This window comes from Salvelinus alpinus, chromosome 3 (genome assembly GCF_045679555.1).
Source record: "Salvelinus alpinus chromosome 3, SLU_Salpinus.1, whole genome shotgun sequence".
NCBI lineage: Eukaryota > Metazoa > Chordata > Actinopteri > Salmoniformes > Salmonidae > Salvelinus > Salvelinus alpinus.
Window position 1 is genome coordinate 59,297,206 of NC_092088.1, and position 21,255 is coordinate 59,318,460.

The 21,255-nt window shown below is 40.9% G+C and overlaps 1 protein-coding gene across 6 annotated transcripts in view; it reads right to left on the bottom strand.

Annotated features, from left to right (window-relative positions):
• The window catches only part of LOC139571027 (zinc finger MIZ domain-containing protein 1-like), a 201,415-nt gene that overhangs the window by 120,298 nt on the left and 59,862 nt on the right, over window positions 1-21,255 (bottom strand). For 5 of the 6 annotated variants that reach the window (XM_071393500.1, XM_071393502.1, XM_071393498.1 and 2 more), the window contains exon 2: window positions 8,822-8,937. The exons of the other annotated variant lie outside the window; for it this stretch is intronic. The gene's annotated coding sequence lies outside the window, so the exon portion shown is untranslated. The remainder of the gene's footprint in view (window positions 1-8,821; window positions 8,938-21,255) is intronic. 6 annotated transcript variants of the gene reach the window in all.

Here is a 21,255-nt window from a genome sequence, read left to right on the forward strand (position 1 = left end):
TTATTACCTCTCTCTCTCTCAATCCATATCCCCCTTCCTCCCCCTCCATCCACACCACCTCCCACCCTTACCTTCCCTCTCCTCGTAGGCGTTATGAAAAGCAGAGCCATTAAGGAATGTGTCCCTTCTTGTGATGTGGAGCATATTACAACCATTCATCAGAGGAAGGGGACACCTGACAGGCCGACAGACAGAGAGCAGTCTCTGTAATCACATAAAACCATGTCCCTACATACAAAAGTATGTGGACACCGCTTCATATTAGTGGACTCTGCAATTTCAGCCACATCCGTTGCTGACAGGTGTATAAAATCGAGAATAGCCATGCAATCTCCATAGACAAACACTGGCACTAGAATGGCCTTACTGAGCTGACAAGGTAAAAATATGTCGTTCTGCCCCTGAACAAGGAAGTTAAACCACTGTTCCTAGGCCGTCATTGTAAATAAGAATTTGTTCTTAATTAACTGACTTGCCTAGTTAAAAAAAGGTTAAAGAAATTAAAAATTAAAAAATAAACTGATGAGCTCAGTGACTTTCAATGTAGCACCGTCATAGGATGCCACCTGTCCAACAAGTCATTTTGTCAAATTTCTGCCCTGCTAGAGCTGCCCCGGTCGACTGTAAGGGCTGTTATTGTGATGTGGAAAAGTCTAGGAGCAACAACGGCTCAGCCACGAAGTGGTAGGCCACACAAGCTCACAAAACGGGACCGCCAAGTGCTGAAGCACATAGTGCCTAAAAAAACGTCTGTCCTCGGTTGAAACACTCACGACTAAGTTCCAAACTGCCTATGGAAGCAATTTCAGTACAAGAACTGTTCCTCGGGAACTTCATGAAATGGGTTTCCATGGGCGAGCAGATGCACACAAGCCTAAGATCACCATGCGTAATGCCAAGCGTCGGCTGGAGTGGTGTAAAGCTCGCCGCCATTGGACTCTGGAGCAGTGGAAACTCATTCTCAAGAGTGATGAATAATGCTTCACCATCTGGCAGTTCCAAGGATGAATGCATATTGCCAACTCTAAAGTTTGTTGGAGGATCAATAATGGTCTGGTGCTGTTTTTCATAGTTCGGGCTAGGCCCCTTAGTTCCAGTGAAGGGAAATATTAACGCTACAGCATACAATGACATTCTAGACGATTCTGTGCTTCCAACTTTGTGGCAACAGTATGGGAAAGGCCTTTTCCTGTTTCAGCATGACAATGCCCCCATGCACAAAGCGAGGTCCATACAGAAATAGTTTGTCGAGATCGGTGTGGAAGAACCTGACTGGCCTGCACAGAGCCCTGACCTCAACCCCATCGGAAACCTTTGATTGGAATTGGAACACCGACTGCGAGCCAGGCCTAATCGCCCAGCATCAGTGCCCCACCTCACTAATGCTCTTGTGGCTGAATGGAAGCAAGTCCCCACAGCAATGTTCCAACATCTAGTGGAAAGCCTTCTCAGAACAGTGGAGGCTGTTATAGCAGCAAAGGGGGGAACAACTCCATATTAATGCCCATGATTTTGGAATGAGATGTTCAACAAGCACCTGTCCACATACTTTTGGTCATGTAGTGTATCATTCTTAGTATACACTCTACAAGGTGTCGAAAGCGTTCTACAGGGATGCTGGCCCATGTTGACTCCCAATGCTTCCCACAGTTGTGTCAAATTGGCTGGATGTTCTTTGAGTGGTGGACCATTCTTGATACACACGGGAAACTATTGAGCATGAAAAACCCATGCCCAGCCCAGCATGCATTTGTAATCTACTTGTGTGCTGCTGTAGCCACTTGCTTTAGCTACTGTCATGAAGTTCCCTAAATATTTCCATAAAGAAACACACAGGTGCTAAATCAAGGTGACTTACAAAGATGAGGACCAAGAGCAAGAGAGGGAGTGTGGTGATGTAGTGTTCACAAATAAATAACCATTGTGGAATCTGAAAAGACACGTATCCCGAAAGCATGTTACGTGCACATGCTAAAAGAAAGGAACGAGGTGGGTAGATAACTAAGTGTGTCATTGTAGCAAAGTATTTATAAACAAAAAATCAGATCTCTTAAAAGTTCCATTCATTTTCGTTCTATTATCTATACAATAGGCCATAATTGATTTTGGCCCAGTATGCCTGGCATATTCCCATGTTCAAGAAGCTTTCCGTTTTGATTGGGTTATTTTGCCTAAAAACCTTTAGGCCTACCTATAGCAAGAGTGGCCAAACTGGTGTTTAGCATCCCCAGTGTCTCGTCAAGTGTGGAGGCACCATCGCGTGAGCCTGAAGCCACAGACTAGCCAAATTCGTGTTTCTAAAAATGAATTCAAAAAAGGAATTCAAAAGCACTAATAAGTAATTTTTTGTTTAATTTGTATTTAATTCTAAGTAAGTCACAGCCTATATGCGCAATTTATAGACTATAACGATTTAATACAGCGGAATGTTGTTTAAATGCTGAGGGCTTTATGTCCCTACCAGCATATTGTGTCTTACTCGCAAATGCATCACAATGTATTTATTTTTAGGCTATAACCTTGAAATAAATGAAATAATATAGCCTAAATAATTCATTTTCGTTCCTTCTTAGGCTCCCTGTCTGGCTCCGGACCTATTTAGAGTGTTTATATAGAGTGTTTATATGCTGTTTAATACATTCACCTTTTCAAGTTTATTCAAATACTTTTCATTTAAATCCATATGGTTCGATTTCAATACTTAAAAACCAATTGGTAGGTTCAGGTAGACACAAAAATAGATGGGTGTTGGTTAAATTGTTATTTTAATGAATAGGGTCAATTTGGAGCAGCAGTTTTTTAGCGGAGCTGTAGGAAGCACTGCTCCATGAGCGATAAGCGAGATTTCCAACCGCTCAACTCTGCTCACATGCTCTGCTATGCACATACGTGGACATTATAAACGGTTATATTTTGGGTCACAGTTGCACGTGTTTTTGTAAAAACAATGAGGCTATGTCTGGCCCGCCAATTCGTTGTGTTTTTTTCAATATTGCCCGTGCGCTGACTGAGACTGACACCCCTGGGCTAGCGTAACAATCTATGTAGCTAGCTATTTATTTAGCAAGCTACAAACACAGAGCCTAACGTTAGCTAGCTAGCTGCTTGGAGGACGTAATGTCATGTCATTGGAGGAGTGGGTGAGTGACTGACTTTTTCCCCTCATATCATTTTTCGGTGGCTACAGCTAGAGTACAAGTGTCATTTGGTTAGCTAACAAGAAATGTGAATCACTTTGCTATCTAGCTAGCTATGCTGAACTTGAACAACTGTTATCCACAGTTAGCATATCTCTTAGTTGTCAATCAAATATATTTGGCATCGATCAAATGGGCGGGCTGGCAGGCAAGTTCCCATTCAGTTGTCAAAACATGGGTTGGAACAAGCATGCATTGGCAGGCAAGCTGCAGAAGGACGAGCAGGCCACTATTCCCCTCGTTCATCAGTGCAATTTTGATGGCCAACTAGCTGAAAAAGTTTGAGAAGGTTTATCTAATGTTCCCTCATTAGATTTTAGCTCATCTCACTCTGGCTAGCATTAGTTGTTGATCTTGTTGATGTGCATAGGCAACTGAGGGAGAGAGCCTACCTATTCATGGTTGTTTGATCAATAGGACAGTGAAGTTCCCAAATGTAAGAGGACTCCTGTGATATTTCCAGTACATATTTCCAGTAATCCATTCAGGTGTATTTTCTGGCTTTTGGAGAATGCATTCTAATGATCTAAAGTCACGCTGTTGCTACTGCCTGTAAACACACAGTCCAGTTCAAAGTGAATGAGGGCAGGCCCATGTGGCAAATGGCTTATTTGCATATAGGCCTACTGTAGCTCTGATTGGCTATGGACACCAGTCTGCGTAGACTCCAGTCCTAGACAAGACAGATTTTTATTTGGTTTTATTTACTGCAGTGACTATTAATTGTCCAAACGTACGGCAGCTTTCCCACTGTATATTGCTATAGAACTTTCACAAATGCATTACTATACGTAATTCCCAAACATTCTATGAATTTATAAAAACGTGAAAATGACCCCATCTACAGTGGCTTGAGAAAGTATTCACCCCCTTGGCATTTTTCCTATTTTGTTGCCTTACAACATGGAATTAAAATAGATTTTGGGGGGTTTGTATCATTTGATTTACACAACATGCCTACCACTTTGAAGATGCAAAATATTTTTATTGTGAAACAAACAAATAAGACAAAAAAACTAAAAACTTGAGCGTGCATAACTATTCACCCCCCCAAAGTCAATACTTTGTAGAGCCACCTTTTGCAGCAAATTACAGCTACAAGTCTCTTGGGGTATGTCTCTATAAGCTTGGCACATCTAGCCACTGGGATTTTTGCACATTCTTCAAGCTCTGCTGGGGTACAGCAATCTTTAAGTCATACCACAGATTCTCAATTGGATTGAGGTCTGGGATTTGGCCATTCCAAGACATTTAAATGTTTCCCCTTAAACTACTCGAGCGTTGCTTTAGCAGTATGCTTAGGGTCATTGTCCTGCTGGAAGGTGAATCTCTGTCCTAGTCTCAAATCGCTGGAAGACTGAAACAGGTTTCCCTCAAGAATTTCCCTGTATTTAGCGCCACCAATCATTCCTTCAATTCTGACCAGTTTACCAGTCCCTGATGAAAAACATACCCACAGCATGATGCTGCCACCATTATGTTTCACTGTGGGGATGGTGTTCTCGGAGTGATGAGAGGTGTTGGGTTTGCGCCAGACATTGCATTTTCCTTGATGGCCAAAAAGCTCAATTTTAGTTTAATCTGACCAGAATACATTCTTTCATATGTTTGGGGAGTCTCCCACAAGCCTTTTGGAGAACACCAAACGTGTTTGCTTATTACTTTCTTTAAGCAATGGCTTTTTTCTGGACACTCTTCCCTAAAGCCCAGCTTTGTGGAGTGTACGGCTTAAAGTGGTCCTATGGACAGATAATCCAATCTCCGCTGTGGAGCTTTGCAGCTCCTTCAGGGTTATCTTTGGTCTCTTTGTTGCCTCTCTGATTAACGCCCTCCTTGCCTGGTCTGTGAGTTTTGGTGGGTGGCCCTCTCTTGGCAGGTTTGTTCTGGTGCCATATCCTTTCCATTTTTTAATAATGGATTTAATGGTGCTCCGTGGGATTTTCAAAGGTTCTGATATTTTTTTATAACCCAACCCTGATCTGTATTTCTCCACAACTTTGTCCCTGACCTGTTTGGAGAGCTCCTTGGTCTTCATGGTGCCGCTTGCTTGGTGGTGCCCCCTTGCTTAGTGGTGTTGCAGACTCTGGGTCCTTTCAGAACAGGTGTATATATACACTGAGATCATGTGACAGATCATGTGACACTTAGATTGCACACAGGTGGACTTTATTTAACGAATTATGTGACTTCTGAAGGTAATTGGTTGCACCAGATCTTATTTAGGGGCTTCATAGCGAAGGGGGTGAATACTAATGCACGCATCACTTTTCCGTTTTTCTTTTTTTAGAATTTCTTGAAACAAGTTTTGTTTTTCATTTCACTTCACCAATTTGGACTATTTTGTGTATGTCCATTACATGAAATCCAAATAAAAATACATTTAAATTACAGGTTGCAATGCAACAAAATAGGAAACATGCCAAGAGGGGGTGAATACTTTCGCAAGCCACTGTAAGTGCTCAGTTGTCAGTAAATGTTTTTTAAAAAGATGGTTGTCATATTCTTCCTAGGGGTGTTTATGAACAGATTTTAATAAGATTTAATGTTGTTAAACGCTGTCAGTTCCACTTTAAAGCTGGTGAATAAAACTGTTGCCGGGCCAAAGTGACCGGGAGAATTTGTTTTTGCTAAATAATAATAATAATAAACCTGAATGTTTTATTTCATATTATGAGTCATGTTTTACCTTGCTTCAAAGTAGCCTATAGGCTAAATCCGACCATGTAAATGTGGAGGCAATTATTTGAAAAAGACTTCATAGGCGGCGCGTGAGTTTCAAGTTTGGGGAAGCTTACAATGTATCCTCCCGTTCTGCATGCCAATTATGATTTTAATTTGTGCATTTTCGTGGAACAGTTTAATTTCAATAATAACGTTTTCGTTTCGCAAAATTATTGTCACGTGGTTATTCATAAAAATCTGGATTAAAATAATATAAATCTAAAAGTTGAAACTCAACTAATGCGAGATCACTAGCCTCTGCCATATGGACACACTGATACGCCGTGATCCATTGACAGCTAAAGAAATGAGGGCATGGAACTCATAGCCTATAGGCCAATGCAGCAGTAGGCCTATAATTTCCATTGCTCTTTCACACGAGGATTGGTGATTATCGAGGGGGAGATTGTTGTTAAGATTTTACTGTGAGGAAGGAACTATAGTTTTAATGTATTATCATTCGCAATGGATGTTAAAAAAACACTATGCTTGCTCGGGCGCACACGCTCCCTCAACATTGGCGCACACGCTCCCTCAACATTATCAGGACAGAGAAACCAGATACATCCTCATTGCTTACATGGAGCACTCCAAACAAAAGACAATGGAAAAATTGACAAATCTTGTAAATTATGATTATGAAATAAACCAAAACTTGTTTCTCACAATTGTAGCAGGTTGTGAACTCTGAAAACCACGTTTCCACTCCGAGAATGGGAACTGTAAATAACTGTAATTAATACATGCATTAACCAATTATTTATATATACACTAGATGACTGACAGGGGGCGCTGTTTTGAAGCCACGGCGCCACCATCTTGGCACTCCCGCACCATTGTAAAAAAAACTTTGGAAGCTCGGGAAATGCATTTATTAATGTCTACATTTATTTTATTACAGACACCTAAATGCGTACTTTTAAATGATATTATGTGACCTAATGTAAACATTAAACATGTAAAAATATATAGAAACAGTTTCCTTGAAGTATAATTACTGTCCCCACTACAACAGAGAAATCCTTAGACATGTAATTCTGTCCTTTAAACATTTAATTGAAATACTGTAGAATTCCATTCATTCCTATGGAGGACTGCTTTTCTGAGGTGTGCCAATATAGCCGACCGGTGGCGTCAATCCTCTCATTGGCCAATACATTGCATCAGTAATCCAGGGATTATATACATCATTGGCATTAACAGAAATGAATGTAACCAGATGACGGGGATTAACGATATATTTACTATTGGTGACATATGTAATGGGGAATTGATTTTTTAAAAATCAAATGGCAAACAATTCACACAATGAAACAATGAATGCTCAAGAATTGATGGGAGACAGCTGAGTCCTTCTGGAGAGAGACTCGCCTATATCTTCGCCACACACCCCTCAAGTTTAAATTATACTCAAGACACATTCTCTTCACACATATTTTAGATGCTTTTCACTGACAGCCCTAACTCAATAATCAGTTAGGCCTATTGCCACGCACACTGCCCAAACGGCGGGCCTCCCAAATAGGCATAGGCCTACGGGCTTGTGATTTTAAGCAATCCACATCTATTTTTTAAAAGAAGCTAAGGACCGTGGATTCCTCTGTAGCTAAGTCATGGTTTCTGGTGAAGTATAAGAGTTATGCCATTTCTCTCATGTTCTACTGTTTTTCATATCAACTTTATTTTATTGTCCAGAAGCCAAAGGCACAATCCTAGTCATATTAGCAACCTATCCTGGTTGTTGCATCTTTGGATTCCCCCTTTTTCTAAGTTTCAAACAGAAATGTTTATCTCTGTCACATATGGAACCGCTATCAGGTGTGCTGTTTAAAATTATGTTTTTCCAGATGTGCTGTTTAGAATGGGGATTTCCCCCAAATTGCATTTTGGCAAATGTTTGAAAATTATGTTTAATTGGCTGCTTCATTACATGAGTTGATGTTCTGTTAAGATGCATTACCATAATCTAAATGTTATTTCTGACATTCTGAGCACCATGGGTATGCACCCAATGGATTTGGGTCCGGTAAATTTTTCAAATGACCGGTAAATTAGAATCTTTCCGGTCACGTTGTCCGGCACCAAGGAAGCCCTGACACACACACACACACACACACACACACACACACACACACACACACACACACACACACACACACACACACACACACACACACACACACACACACACACACACACACACACACACACACAGGAGAGGAGAAACACTGGGATGCTGCCCTTTGTGTTACAGGAATACATTTTCCTCAAGTCAACATTATGGAGAGAGAGAAAGGGAGGGAGAAAGATGGCGAGAGAGAGAGAGAAAATGGGAGGAGAGGATGCAACTTTCCTTTCACTGTTCACCCTCCCTTTCTCTGACTGGCTGTCAACCTCAGTTTCAAGCTTCACACCCAATCCTCTCTCTTCTGTGAAAGGTGTTAGTCCTTCAATCCAAGCAGAGAAAACATTTCCCCTGGTGTGACTTGTTTTCATTGTGCAGCCATGACAACAGCTTTCCCAATACATAAAAAATCATTAAACTGGGAAAGCACTCCTGTATGTGTGTCTGTCAGACCAGAGTTCAAACACGTTTATTTGATTAGTTGTTATTTAAATACTTATTTTCTGCGCATTTGAGTATTTTCAAATACCTTATTTCAAAAACTCCTAGGACCTGGTTTCAATACAGGAGTATTTATTTGAATTTCAAAATACTCTGTATATTTGTGTATTTTCAAATGCATGCCAATATTCAAATACTTTCAAATAACAAATATCTGAATATCAACTTCAAAATGTATGTGTAAATAATTTAAATAATTTAAATAGTATTTGAACCCAGGTCTGGTGTGTGTGTGCGCGTGTGTGTAGGAAGAGGACAAGAGGGGTCGTTTGCCTACCTGTGTGGACTCTGACCTGGGCTGGGAGTGATGTCACAAGCCCCCCTCACCCCCACCCCTCCCTTCATGTATATCCTTCAGGAGCGGTCCTCACTGGTCTTCACCGTACACCGGACCTGACAGAGAGAAGGAGAGGGAAGGGAAATAGGCTGTTCAATTTCTGCAAAGAACTACAAGGTTACAAAGATTTGTTCTTGCTGCGAAAATGCTGTGTGTGTGTGTGTGTGTGTGTGTGTGTGTGCCACGAGACATTAGTTGTTATCCCACTGAGCTAAAGCCTCAGGTATTAGCTCCGGGAGGTCACACTAGTCTTCAAGTTTACTCATCACATGAGCATAGTCCAGAGAACCACCTCTATTACAAGTGAATTCTGCAGGAATATGCAAATATGTCTGTCTGCAACACCCTTTCATCCAAGTGAAACGCTACAGTGAAATCCTCAAAGAAATGAATCACGTTAAACAAGAGTCAAGTCTCTATCTGTGACTTTAAACAGTGTAACTCTAAGCTGTGTGCGTGTGCGTAGATTTCCGTTAGGAAAATGTGGAGCTAGAAAACTTGACTGGGGAAGATTCTAACTTACCGGACACTTGAGAAATGTACCGGACCCATATGCAGTGGGTGCATAACCTATTAGGGCGTCTACCCAGAATGACAAAAATCACATTTAGATTATGGTAAGGCATCTTAACAGAACATGGAACTCATGTAATGAAGCAGACAATAAAACATCATTTTCAATGAATAGCTCTGTTTGAAACTTAGAAAGAGGTGGAATCTAAAGATGCAACAACCAGGATGTTTTTATTTAACCAGGCAAGTCAGTTAAGAACAAATTCTTATTTTCAATGACAGCCTAGGAACAGTGGGTTAACTGCCTTGTTCAGGGGCAGAACAACAGATTTGTACCTTGGGGATTTGAACTTGCAACCTTTTGGTTACTAGTCCAACGCTCTAACCACTAGGCTATGCTGACACCGCACTGCCAAGTTGCTAATATGACTAGGATTGTGCCTTTGGCTTCTGGACAATTAAAAAAAGTATATATAAAAACAATAGAACAGGAGAGAAATTGCAAAACAGCGTGTCCAATAGGGATGAAAATGGAAATAAATGTGCCAAAATGATATAATTACTCGTTGGGAAAAAAAGTAATAATTCAAAATACATCTCCAGAAAGCATGATGGCCACAGAGGAAACGGGGATCGTTAGCTTCTAAAAAAAGAATCTATGGATTGTTTCAAATCACAAGCTCTATGCCTATTTGGGAAACCCGCAAATTGTGCAGCGAACGGCAATAGGCCTAGCTGATTATTGAGCTGCGACTGTCAGTGAAAAGCATCTCAAATATGTGTGAAGAGAATGTGTCTTGAGTATAATTGAAAATGTTGAGACAAGAAGGGGAGGGGTGTGTGGCGAAGATATAGGCGAGTCTCTCTCCAGAAGGACTCAGCTGTCTCCCATCAATTCTTGAGCATTCATTGTTTCATTGTGTGAATTGTTTGTCCTTTGATTTTTTTAAATAAATTCCCCATTACATATGTCACCAGCAGTAAATGTACCGTTAATCCCCGTCATTTGGTTACATACATTTCTTTTAATGCATGTATTAATCACAGTCATTTTCCGTTCTCATTCTCGGAGTGGAAACGTTGTTTGCAAACTTCACAACCTGCTACACTTGTGAGAAACAAGTTTGGGTTTATTTCATAACCATCATTTACGAGATTTGTACGTTTTTTCATTGTCTTTTGTTTGGAGTGCTCCATGTGAGCATGTGTCTGGTTTCTCTGTGTTGATAATGTTAAGGGAGCGCGCACGCATAGAAGTACCTGGCCTCCTGCGCGGAAATGTAGGAACGTGTTGTTTTAACATCCATTGCGAATGATAATACAGTGCATTCGGAAAGTATTCTGACCCCTTCACTTTTCCACATGTTGTTACATTACAGCCTTATTCTAAAATTGATTGAATAAAAAAAAAATCCTCATCAATCTACACACAATACCCCATAATGATGAAGCGAAAACAGGTTTTTAGAAATGTTTGCAAATGTATAAAAATAAAAAACAGAAATACCTTATTTACATAAGTATTCAGACCCTGCTATGAGACTCAATATTGAGCTCAGGGGCATCCTGTTCCCACTGATAATTTTATTTTTTATTTAACTAGGCAAGTCAGTTAAGAACAAATTCTTATTTACAACGACGGCCTACCTCGGCCAAACGCTAACCCAGATGACGATAGGCCAATTGTGCGCCGCCCTATGGGACTCCCAATCACAGCCGGTTGTGATACAGCCTGGTATCGAACCAGGGTCTGTGGTGATGCCTCTTACCTTGAGATGCAGTGCCTTAGACCGCTGCACCACTCGGCAACCCCTTGAGTTGTTTCTAAAACTTGATTGGAGTCCGCATGTGGTAAATTCAATTGATTGGACATGATTTGGAAAGGTACACACCTGTCTATATAAGGTCCCACAGTTGACAGCGCATGTCAGATCAAAAACTAAGCCATGAGGTCGAAGGAATTGTCCGTAGAGCTCAGAGACAGGATTATGTCTGCAGCATTAAAGGTCCCCAAGAACACAGTGGCCTCCATCATTCTTAAATGGAAGACGTTCCTAGAGCTTACTGCCCGGCCAAACTGAGAAATCGGGGGAGAAGGTCCTTGGTCAGGGAGGTGACCAAGAACCCGATGGTCACTCTGACAGAGCTCCAGAGTTCCTCTGTGGAGATGGGAGAACCTTCCAGAAGGACAACCATATATGCAGCACTCCACCAATCAGGCCTTTATAATAGAGTGGCCAGACGGAAGACACTCCTCAGTAAAAGGCACATGACAGCCGCTTGGAGTATGCCAAAAGGCACCGAAAGACTCTCAGACCTTGAGAAACAAGATTCTCTGGTCTGATGAAACCAAGATTGAACTCTTTGGCCTGAATGCCAAGTGTCATGTCTGGAGGAATCCAGGCACCACTCATCACCTGGCCAATACCATCCCTACGGTGAAGCATGGTGGTGGCAGAATCATGCTGTGGGAATGTTTTTCAGCGGCAGGGACTGTGAGACTAGTCAGGATTGTGGGAAAGATGAATGGAGCAAAGTACAGAGAGATCTTTGATGAAACCTGCTCCAGAGCGCTCAGGACCTCAGACTGGGGAGAAGGTTCACCTTCCAATAGGAGCACGTCCCTTTAGCAGACAGCCAGACAATGCAGGAGTGGCTTTGGGACAAGTCTCTGAATATCCTTGAGCGGCCCAGCCAGAGCCCGGACTTAAACCCGATCAAACATCTCTGGAGAAACCTGAAAATAGCTGTGAAGCGACTCTCTCCATCCAACCTGACAGAGCTTGAGAGGATCTGCAGAAAAGAATGGGAGAAACTCCCCAAATACAGGTGTGCCACACTTGTAGAATCATACCCAAGAAGGCTTGAGGCTGTAATCAATGCCAAAGGTGCTTCAACAAAGTACTGAGTAAAGGGTCTGAATAGTTATGTAAATGTTAGATATCTGTTATTTTTATATATCAATTAATAAAAAGCATTATTTTGTCATGGATTTTGTCTTTCGGTCATTTTGGTCAGCAACAGTTATATTTATTGACTTTTTTTTTGTGTGTGTGGGGGGGGGGGGGGGGGGGGGGCTGGTGTGTGTGTGTGTTTGTGCTTCTGTATTACACAGTCTCTAAACCTTCTGTCACCTAACCACATAGAATCCCTGTGTTGATTGGTACAGATGTAAACCAATGTTAACCAGTGTTCTGAATCTTTACAGTGATCCTATAGGCTGTGATGACAAAGTCAAAGCTTGTCGGTTCAAAGCTCTTAAAACCACAACCTTTACTTTAGGCCTGCTGTGGGAAATCATGGCTTCTCATAACTCCTCTTAATATACACAAACACACAAGAGAGAATACACAAGCCACAAGAGCATGCACGAACAAACTCACACACACACCTCTCCTTATCATCAGAGTTGTCTGAGGAGCCAGCAGGGCTATAAAGCTGAACAGCGCAGCTCACACCTGAACACCACAGAGACAGAGACAGAGAAAAAGACAGAGAGAGAGAGAAAGAGATCGAGCTCAATGACCGCTCCGACACTAGTGCAAACATGAGGAAAGAGGGCGGAGATAGGGAAAGAGAGAGAAGGCGGACAAATAATTCTCACTTCCACTACACCAGACAAAGGTAGAGAAACAGACAGCTAAGCCTCAGAGAGGTAATCATCTATATGCAGAAAACGGAGCTGCAATTTAAACCAAGATAGGATATGTGTGTGTGTTTGATAGGTTTTGAGATGCTGTATAGCGAGGCCTCCCTCTGAATCAATTCACAACGAGGGAGATAGAAAGAAACCATTTTCCTTTTGTGGAAATTAAACACTATACTATAAGCCGTCTGTTAGTGTGATGCTTATCTGGAGGAAATTTGCACAGGAATACCATTTCCCACAACAAACAGGTCAATTGTTGAACCTTCTTAAAGGAGAATTTAGCTTTTTTACAACCAAATCCCATATTTTTTACGTAAATGTTTTTTTTTATAGAACGGTCCAGACACTTTTTCAATTTCACTTGTTTTTTGAGAAACTTACCCCATCTAGTGATTAACTTCCTCATCCTCATTGTGCAGGACGGGGGTTCTGAAAAACATGATACACCCATATACTGTACATCCTTTAAGAAACGAAAACGCAAAGTTATATTCCATTTTGTTGTGACTTGAGCGATACCTCAAGCAGGTATCTAGCAGCAGGCTCTCTCTCTATCTCTCTCCTGCAATATCGTAATCTTTTATTTCCTCCCTCATAAATGTCAACAGTGAGGGGTTTGGGAGCTCAGAGGCTGTATGTGTTTCCCTCAAACACATCAGTTGTAACAAAACCCTGTGGACTCTGTCTGTGTCGAGAGAAGAGAAGAGAAGAGAAGAGAAGAGAAGAGAAGAGAAGAGAAGAGAGAGAGAGAGAGAAAGAAAAGAGAGAGAGAGAGAAGAGAAAAGAGAGAGAGAGAGAGAGAAAGAAAAGAGAGAGAGAGAGAGGAAGAGAGAGAGAGAGAGAGAGAGAGAGAGAGAGAGAGAGAGAGAGAGAGAGAGAGAGAGAGAGAGAGAGAGAGAGAGAGAGAGAGAGAGAGAGAGAGAGAAGAGGAGAGAAGAGAGAGAGTGTGTGTGTGTGTGTCCTGTTGCTGTTGTGTGCGAGTCTGGTTTACCCGCCCGCGCTCCTGACACTAGCTCCAACCCCTGCTAGAGCCCGGACGTATCCAATGACGCAAGGCCATCCCAAATCTCCAGCACACATCTCACCAAAACAATATTTGTGTTTTTGGCCGTCAGGGCAGTCTGTTCCCTGCTCCCTGCCCTGCGAGCCTCTGTACTGAACAGGAACACAAAGAGGTCTTGAGGCGGTTCACACAAGGCTGTGTTGTTAAAAGGAGTGGAAAGCGAGCCAGAGCCATAAGATAAAGTAACTAGGCAATTCCACGGTAACGGAATTGCGCCGAGATTCAGATTTTTCACTTAAAATGTACACCAAACAAAAAAACACTGAACTCAAAGTTTAACAAACCATAAAACTCTATGCACAAGAACTACTTTTAATCATTTACACTGAACATTTTACAAAAACATTTACTTGAAGAACTGTGCAGATGCAACGTTTGGTAACAGTTTGGTAATTTCTGGGTTTTTTTTAACTTATGTGACCACATTTTCCAAAAACTGTTAAATATCTTCTCCGAACTAAGATTCAAATGATGTCTGTAGAAAGAAAAAATATTTATATTTGTGTTTTTGGCCGTCAGAGCAGTCTATTCACTGTTCCCAGCCCTAGTAAGAGAATTGCAGTAACGGAATTTCATCACGGGTCCCTGATCTGTACTACACAGAAATGCAGCATTATGGATACGAATGTCATTCTCTTCATGGTGATGTATCCTTAATAGGTACACAAAAGGAGAAATATGCAATATCCTCCTTTGCATATTTGGGTAAACAAGACCAAATTTGGTTGGTCCAAATCTGAACCAATCATAGATGTCTATGTTTCACAAGTTTGGACATCAAAGTACAGCACAGTAGTGTACAGTATAGTACAGATCAGTAGAATATAGTTCAGTACAGTAGAGGACAGTACAATAGAGTATAGTCAAGTAGAGTATAATTCAGTACAAGACAGTACAGTAGAGTTCATTACAGTACAGTAGAGTATAGTTGAGTGCAGTACATTAGTGTGCTCTACTGTCTACTGTACTGGACTCTACTCCACTCTATTCTACTATACAATACAGTACAGCACTGTACTGAACTATAATCCACTTTTATTTTCTTTACTGCACTGTACTGTGCTCTACTGTACTGTACTGTAATGTACTTTACTGAACTATACTCTTCTTTTCTTTACAGTACTGTACTGCACTCTACTCTACAGTCCAAACGTAAAATTGGTTCAGATTTGGTCTGGTCCCGACCAAATCTGAACCAATCATGGACGTCTATGTTTGAGCCAAATGAAGGCCGGTCCAGACGTCTGTGGGTGTTGAAATCAAGGCCAAATTTCAACTTCTTTTCAACGTCCATGGATGTCCGGTGTAGGTCAGTGCTCAGTGGGTGAGGATGCTGGTTACAGTAAATGGAAAGAGAAGGGGCTCATGGGTAGTTGTCAGTAAGAGCCGGGAGAGGTGACATTGATTGGGGAGAGAGAGAGAGAGAGAGAGAGAGAGAGAGAGAGAGAGAGAGAGAGAGAGAGAGAGAGAGAGAGAGAGAGAGAGAGAGAGAGAGAGAGAGAGAGAGAGAGATATTGGCCAAACTTTTCTGAAAAACGTTATCAGCTGAACATAACTGTATGCTAGTGGAAGGGAGGACAGTAGCAGGTCACCCAACTGTGGTTTGTGACTACTAGGATTTCCAATGGTAGCCAATAAAATTGCAGAATTTCCGCTAACGATTTTTTTAAAATGCTGTTATCGATTTGGTAACAGAATTTCTGGCTTTAATCACTTAATAATTAATCAACAAAATTGACATCAGTAAAAACACTAACTAATTGGTAGGTCTACCTTCACTTGTTACTTATGTGTACTTTCATTATACTCCCTCTACATGAGGGACAGAAATTAGAAAAAGATATGTGGGCTATTGTAAGGGAATTTCAACGCAAAAGGCAATGTTTCTTAAACTTCAGGAGTCACAAAAAATGATCCTAAACTAAATATAAGTGTTGATATTAGTTGACAGGGGTCTTTAGTTCAACATTATTGTGTTTGAGGTATTTCTAATACCTTTTAAGACTTTTTCTGGTATATGTTTTCTAAGACCCCTTTTCCATCTGTTTGACAATAAAGTCTTTGCTTATACCTAAGTTCTAGGATGGAAAAATGTACAGCCTCAATTCGTCAGAGCATGGACTCTACACGATGTCAAAAGCATTCCACAGGGATGCTACAGCCCAAATCAAATCAAATCAAGCTTTATGTATATAGCACATTTGACATGAACGCAACACAATGCGCTTCACAGGAAAAAAACGAATAAACAATGAAAATACAAATTGAAATATTTACTACACAAGAAACATAAGAGGATAAAAAAACGAAAGAATAACAATTTAAAACTGAAAGACTAAAAAAGCACCTTAATAAAAAGCAAAGCTAAAAAGGTTTGTATTAAGATCCATTTTAAATATGTCCACAGTTGTATTGGGGATAAGTATTTCTGTATCAGCCTCAGATAGAAACGGCCGCACCTTGGCAATGTTCCTCTGGTGGTAAAATGCTATTATGGTCACATGTCTAATCTGTGATTCGAAATTTGTGTTCAGAATCTAAAATGGCACCTAAGTTTTTTACCTGATCTTTTAACTTTATTGCCGCAAATTAAAATGTGCGGCAGGATTCTCTCTCTGTGTTTGGATCCAATAATAAGTACCTTGGTCTATTCTTGATTTAGATTGAGGAAGGTGTGAGCCATCCAAGTAGTTAAATCATTAATACAGTTTAATAATGTATTTGTGGTGCTAAAATCCTCTGGTGACACAGAAATGTAAAGTTGTGTATCGTCTGCGTAGCAGTGAAAATCAATGTTATGCTTTCTGATAACGCTGCCAAGGGGTAACACGCTGTATATAAACTGAACAATATTGGACCCAAAATCGAACCTTGTGGAACACCACATGTGATATCTATTGTCTCAGAGTTATTTTCACCATGGATGATGATAAACTCTAGAGCGGTTAAATAGGTCCTAAATTTAGAACTGGACCGGAGAGGCCAACCCACTTCCTCATTCTGTCCAGAAGGACATCATGGTCAACAGTGTCGAACGCAGCACTTAAGGACAGAGAGCTGTTTGGCATCTGTGTTGGCTCTAAGATAATGTACCACTTTAACTAAGGCTGTCTCTGTACTGTTGTGGGCACAAAAATCTGATTGGATTTTTTTATTTTTAAATACAGTTGATACTTTAAAAGAATTTTGCTATTTGAAAACCAATTTCTCTGGCCCATGTTGCTTCCAACACTTGTGTGAAGTTGGCTAGATGTTCTTTGGGTGGAGAATCATTCTTAATCTTGATACACATGGTAAAATGTTAAGCGTGAAAAACCCAACAGCGTTGCAGTTCTTGACAAACTACTATCATAGCCCATTCAAAGGCACTTAAATCTTTTGTCTTGCCCATTCACCTGTGAATGGCACACATACTGTACAAATCCATGTCTCAAGGCTTAAAAATCCTTCTTTAACCGGTCTCCTCCCCTTCATATACACTGATTGAAGTGGATTTGACAACTGACATCAATAAGCGATGTAGGGCTGACCCCATTTAGTCGACTGGTCGATTGCTTGATCAATAGGCTGTTGGTCGACCAAGATTTTGTTAGTCGAGCAGTGGCAAATATATAAATAAAAACAATATGGCACTCGAGACACTTGTCTGATTCACGCCTGTCTGAGTGGACTAATCCATTGAGGATGGCACACTAGTATCACCAGTAGTACAATTAGTACAATTCCCACATTTTCTAATCTTCAATGTTTGTTTGGTTACAGTAATTTCTGTTATGCATTCAATATATTATTATTATTATAGTCTTACCGTTGTCATTGTAGGAGTGGGCACGTTGTTTGCAGAGAGCACAACCAAGGCTACACTTGTGAGAAAAAAGTGTTGGTTTATTTATTTCCATTTACGAGTTGTCAAATGTATTCATTGTGTTTTGTTTGGAGCGCTCCTGTCCATCTTGAGTAAGGACACGCACCTGATTACACATAGAACTAGGCCTAGGCTACCTGGCCTGCTCACAAATATAGGCCTGTAAATGTGCCCATTTGGGGATCTGATACTATTTCTGATTGTCTTAACTCACCATCACTGTGGAGCTTTTCAAAGTAATTAGTTCTTCACCTCAAACAGCAAGTAAACAAAGTCTGTTTTTACATCCATTGAGAACAACAATAGTTCCTCAACGTAGCCTATTTGAAAAATCTTTCCAGCTCTCTCCCTTTCGATTACCACTCAGCATGAAAGGGGGAAAAATGAAATGCTCTGATCCGGTGGAAATGTCATAAAAAAGGCCTACCTGATTACTTCTTATCCCTTGTACAAATAGCCTACAGCTGTGTCTGTCTGTCCGGAGCTCACTGAAGCAGGAAACTCTGAGGGCCCAGAATAGTTTATACAATGATGCAACACCAACTTCAGGCTGCACCCAAGTTAATAGTTGATCAACTGTTTCAAGTTCCTTGCAGACAATCCATGCATAGCCAAAGTGATTTATAGGATATTTATTTTTATCAGGAAACTTTCTACCTGTGGGCTGCAATGTTTGTATTTGTTGGCTTTATGTAGGCTATTTTTACATATTGGCAATGGCAATATAAGTTACTTTTAGATTTGTATAATTTTCATTTAGATCGAATTTTGATAAACCACATGATATTGATTTTGAGATATGAAAGCTTTATTATAAATGACAATAAATGTTTCCACGAAAATGTGCATATGAAAATCATAACTGGCATGCAGAGCAGTAGAAATGGTACGATAAATTGGCACTCCAAATGGAAAAGGTTGCCGACCACTGATGTAGCCTATTACTGGCAACTTCAGGAGCTTAATGGCAGAATCTGCGAAGGCTAAATTGATCTCTGGCTTCTTCTTTACAAATGAGTGTCTTAATTTTTAATTGCAGTGCTTAAAGCATCAGGCAAAGTAGCCTACATATAGTTGATTTTATTCAAACATAGGGTGTGTCTATATACAGTGAGGGAAAAAAGTATTTGATCCCCTGCTGATTTTGTACGTTTGCCCACTGACAAAGAAATGATCAGTCTATAATTTTAATGGTAGGTTTATTTGAACAGTGAGAGACAGAATATCAACAAAAAAATCCAGAAAAACGCATGTCAAAAATGTTATGAATTGATTTGCATTTTAATGAGGGAAATAAGTATTTGACCCCTCTGCAAAACATGACTTAGTACTTGGTGGAAAAACCCTTGTTGGCAATCACAGAGGTCAGACGTTTCTTGTAGTTGGCCACCAGGTTTGCACACATCTCAGGAGGGATTTTGTCCCACTCCTCTTTGCAGATCTTCTTCAAGTCATTAATGTTTCGAGGCTGACGTTTGGCAACTCGAACCTTCAGCTCCCTCCACAGATTTTCTATGGGATTAAGGTCTGGAGACTGGCTAGGCCACTCCGGGACCTTAATGTGCTTCTTCTTGAGCCACTCCTTTGTTGCCTTGGCCGTGTGTTTTGGGTCATTGTCATGCTGGAGTAACCATCCACGACCCATTTTCAATACCCTGGCTGAGGGAAGGAGGTTTTCACCCAAGATTTGACGGTACATGGCCCCGTCCATCGTCCCTTTGATGCGGTGAAGTTGTCCTGTCCCCTAAGCAGAAAAACACCCCCAAAGCATAATGTTTCCACCTCCATATTTGACGGTGGGGATGGTGTTCTTGGGGTCATAGGCAGCATTCCTCCTCCTCCAAACACGGCAAGTTGAGTTGATGCCAAAGAACTCCATTTTGGTCTCATCTGACCACAACACGTTCACCCAGTTGTCCTCTGAATCATTCAGATGTTCATTGGCAAACTTCAGACGGGCATGTATATGTGCTTTCTTGAGCAGGGGGACCTTGCGGACGCTGCAGGATTTCAGTCCTTCACGGCGTAGTGTGTTACCAATTGTTTTCTTGATGACTATGGTCCCAGCTGCCTTGAGATCATTGACAAGATCCTCCTGTGTAGTTCTGGGCTGATTCCTCACCGTTCTCATGATCATTGCAACTCCACGAGGTGAGATCTTGCATCGAGCCCCAGGCTGAGGGAGATTGACAGTTCTTTTGTGTTTCTTCCATTTGCGAATAATCGCAGAAACTGTTGTCACCTTCTCACCAAGCTGCTTGGCGATGGTCTTGTAGCCCATTCCAGCCTTGTGTAGGTCTACAATCTTGTCCCTGACATCCTTGGAGAGCTCTTTGGTCTTGGCCATGGTGGAGAGTTTGGAATCTGATTGATTGATTGCTTCTGTGGACAGGTATCTTTTATACAGGTAAGAAACTGAGATTAGGAGCACTCCCTTTAAGAGTGTGCTCCTAATCTCAGCTCGTTACCTGTATGAAAGACACCTGGGAGCCAGAAATCTTTCTGATTGAGAGGGGGTCAAATACTTATTTCCCTCATTAAAATGCAAATCAATTTATAACATTTTTGATATGCGTTTTTCTGGATATTTTTGTTGTTATTCTGTCTCTCACTGTTCAAATAAACCTACCATTAAAATTATAGACTGATCATTTCTTTGTCAGTGGGCAAACGTACAAAATCAGCAGGGGATCAAATACTTTTTTCCCTCACTGTATGGAAAAATACATGTTTTCAATTTTCAAACAATCGATTGGTTGAAAGAACAGACGACTCACGGTCGACCAAAATTTTTAAAATTCGGGGACAGCCCTAAAGGGATCATAACTTTCACCTGGATTCACCTGGTCAGTCTATGCCATGGAAATAGCACGTGTTCTTAATGTTTTGTGCACTCAGTTAATATATAACTTCATTCAAAAAATAGACGCTATTTTCAATTGACAGCCAATTTGACATGCTCCTTTGAACTTCACGCATTGGTGCTCATGGGTCCTTTTACATGGAAACGACCATCTCAGAGTAAGAGTTTTAATCTAGGATCAAGTCCCCGCCTGTCCATATGAGCATATTCATTATGATCTAAAAGGCTAAACTAATCCTAGATCAGCACTAAGACCTTTTATGAATACAGGCACTGGTTATATACAGTTGGTTTTCAGGGTTCAAATAACAACAAAATCTAGAAAATTCTATACATTTGCAGTATCTAACATTCCTGGTCTTCCCTACTTTATTACATATACCATCATTTTCACAGTCACAACTGAAAATCGAGAAAAGTG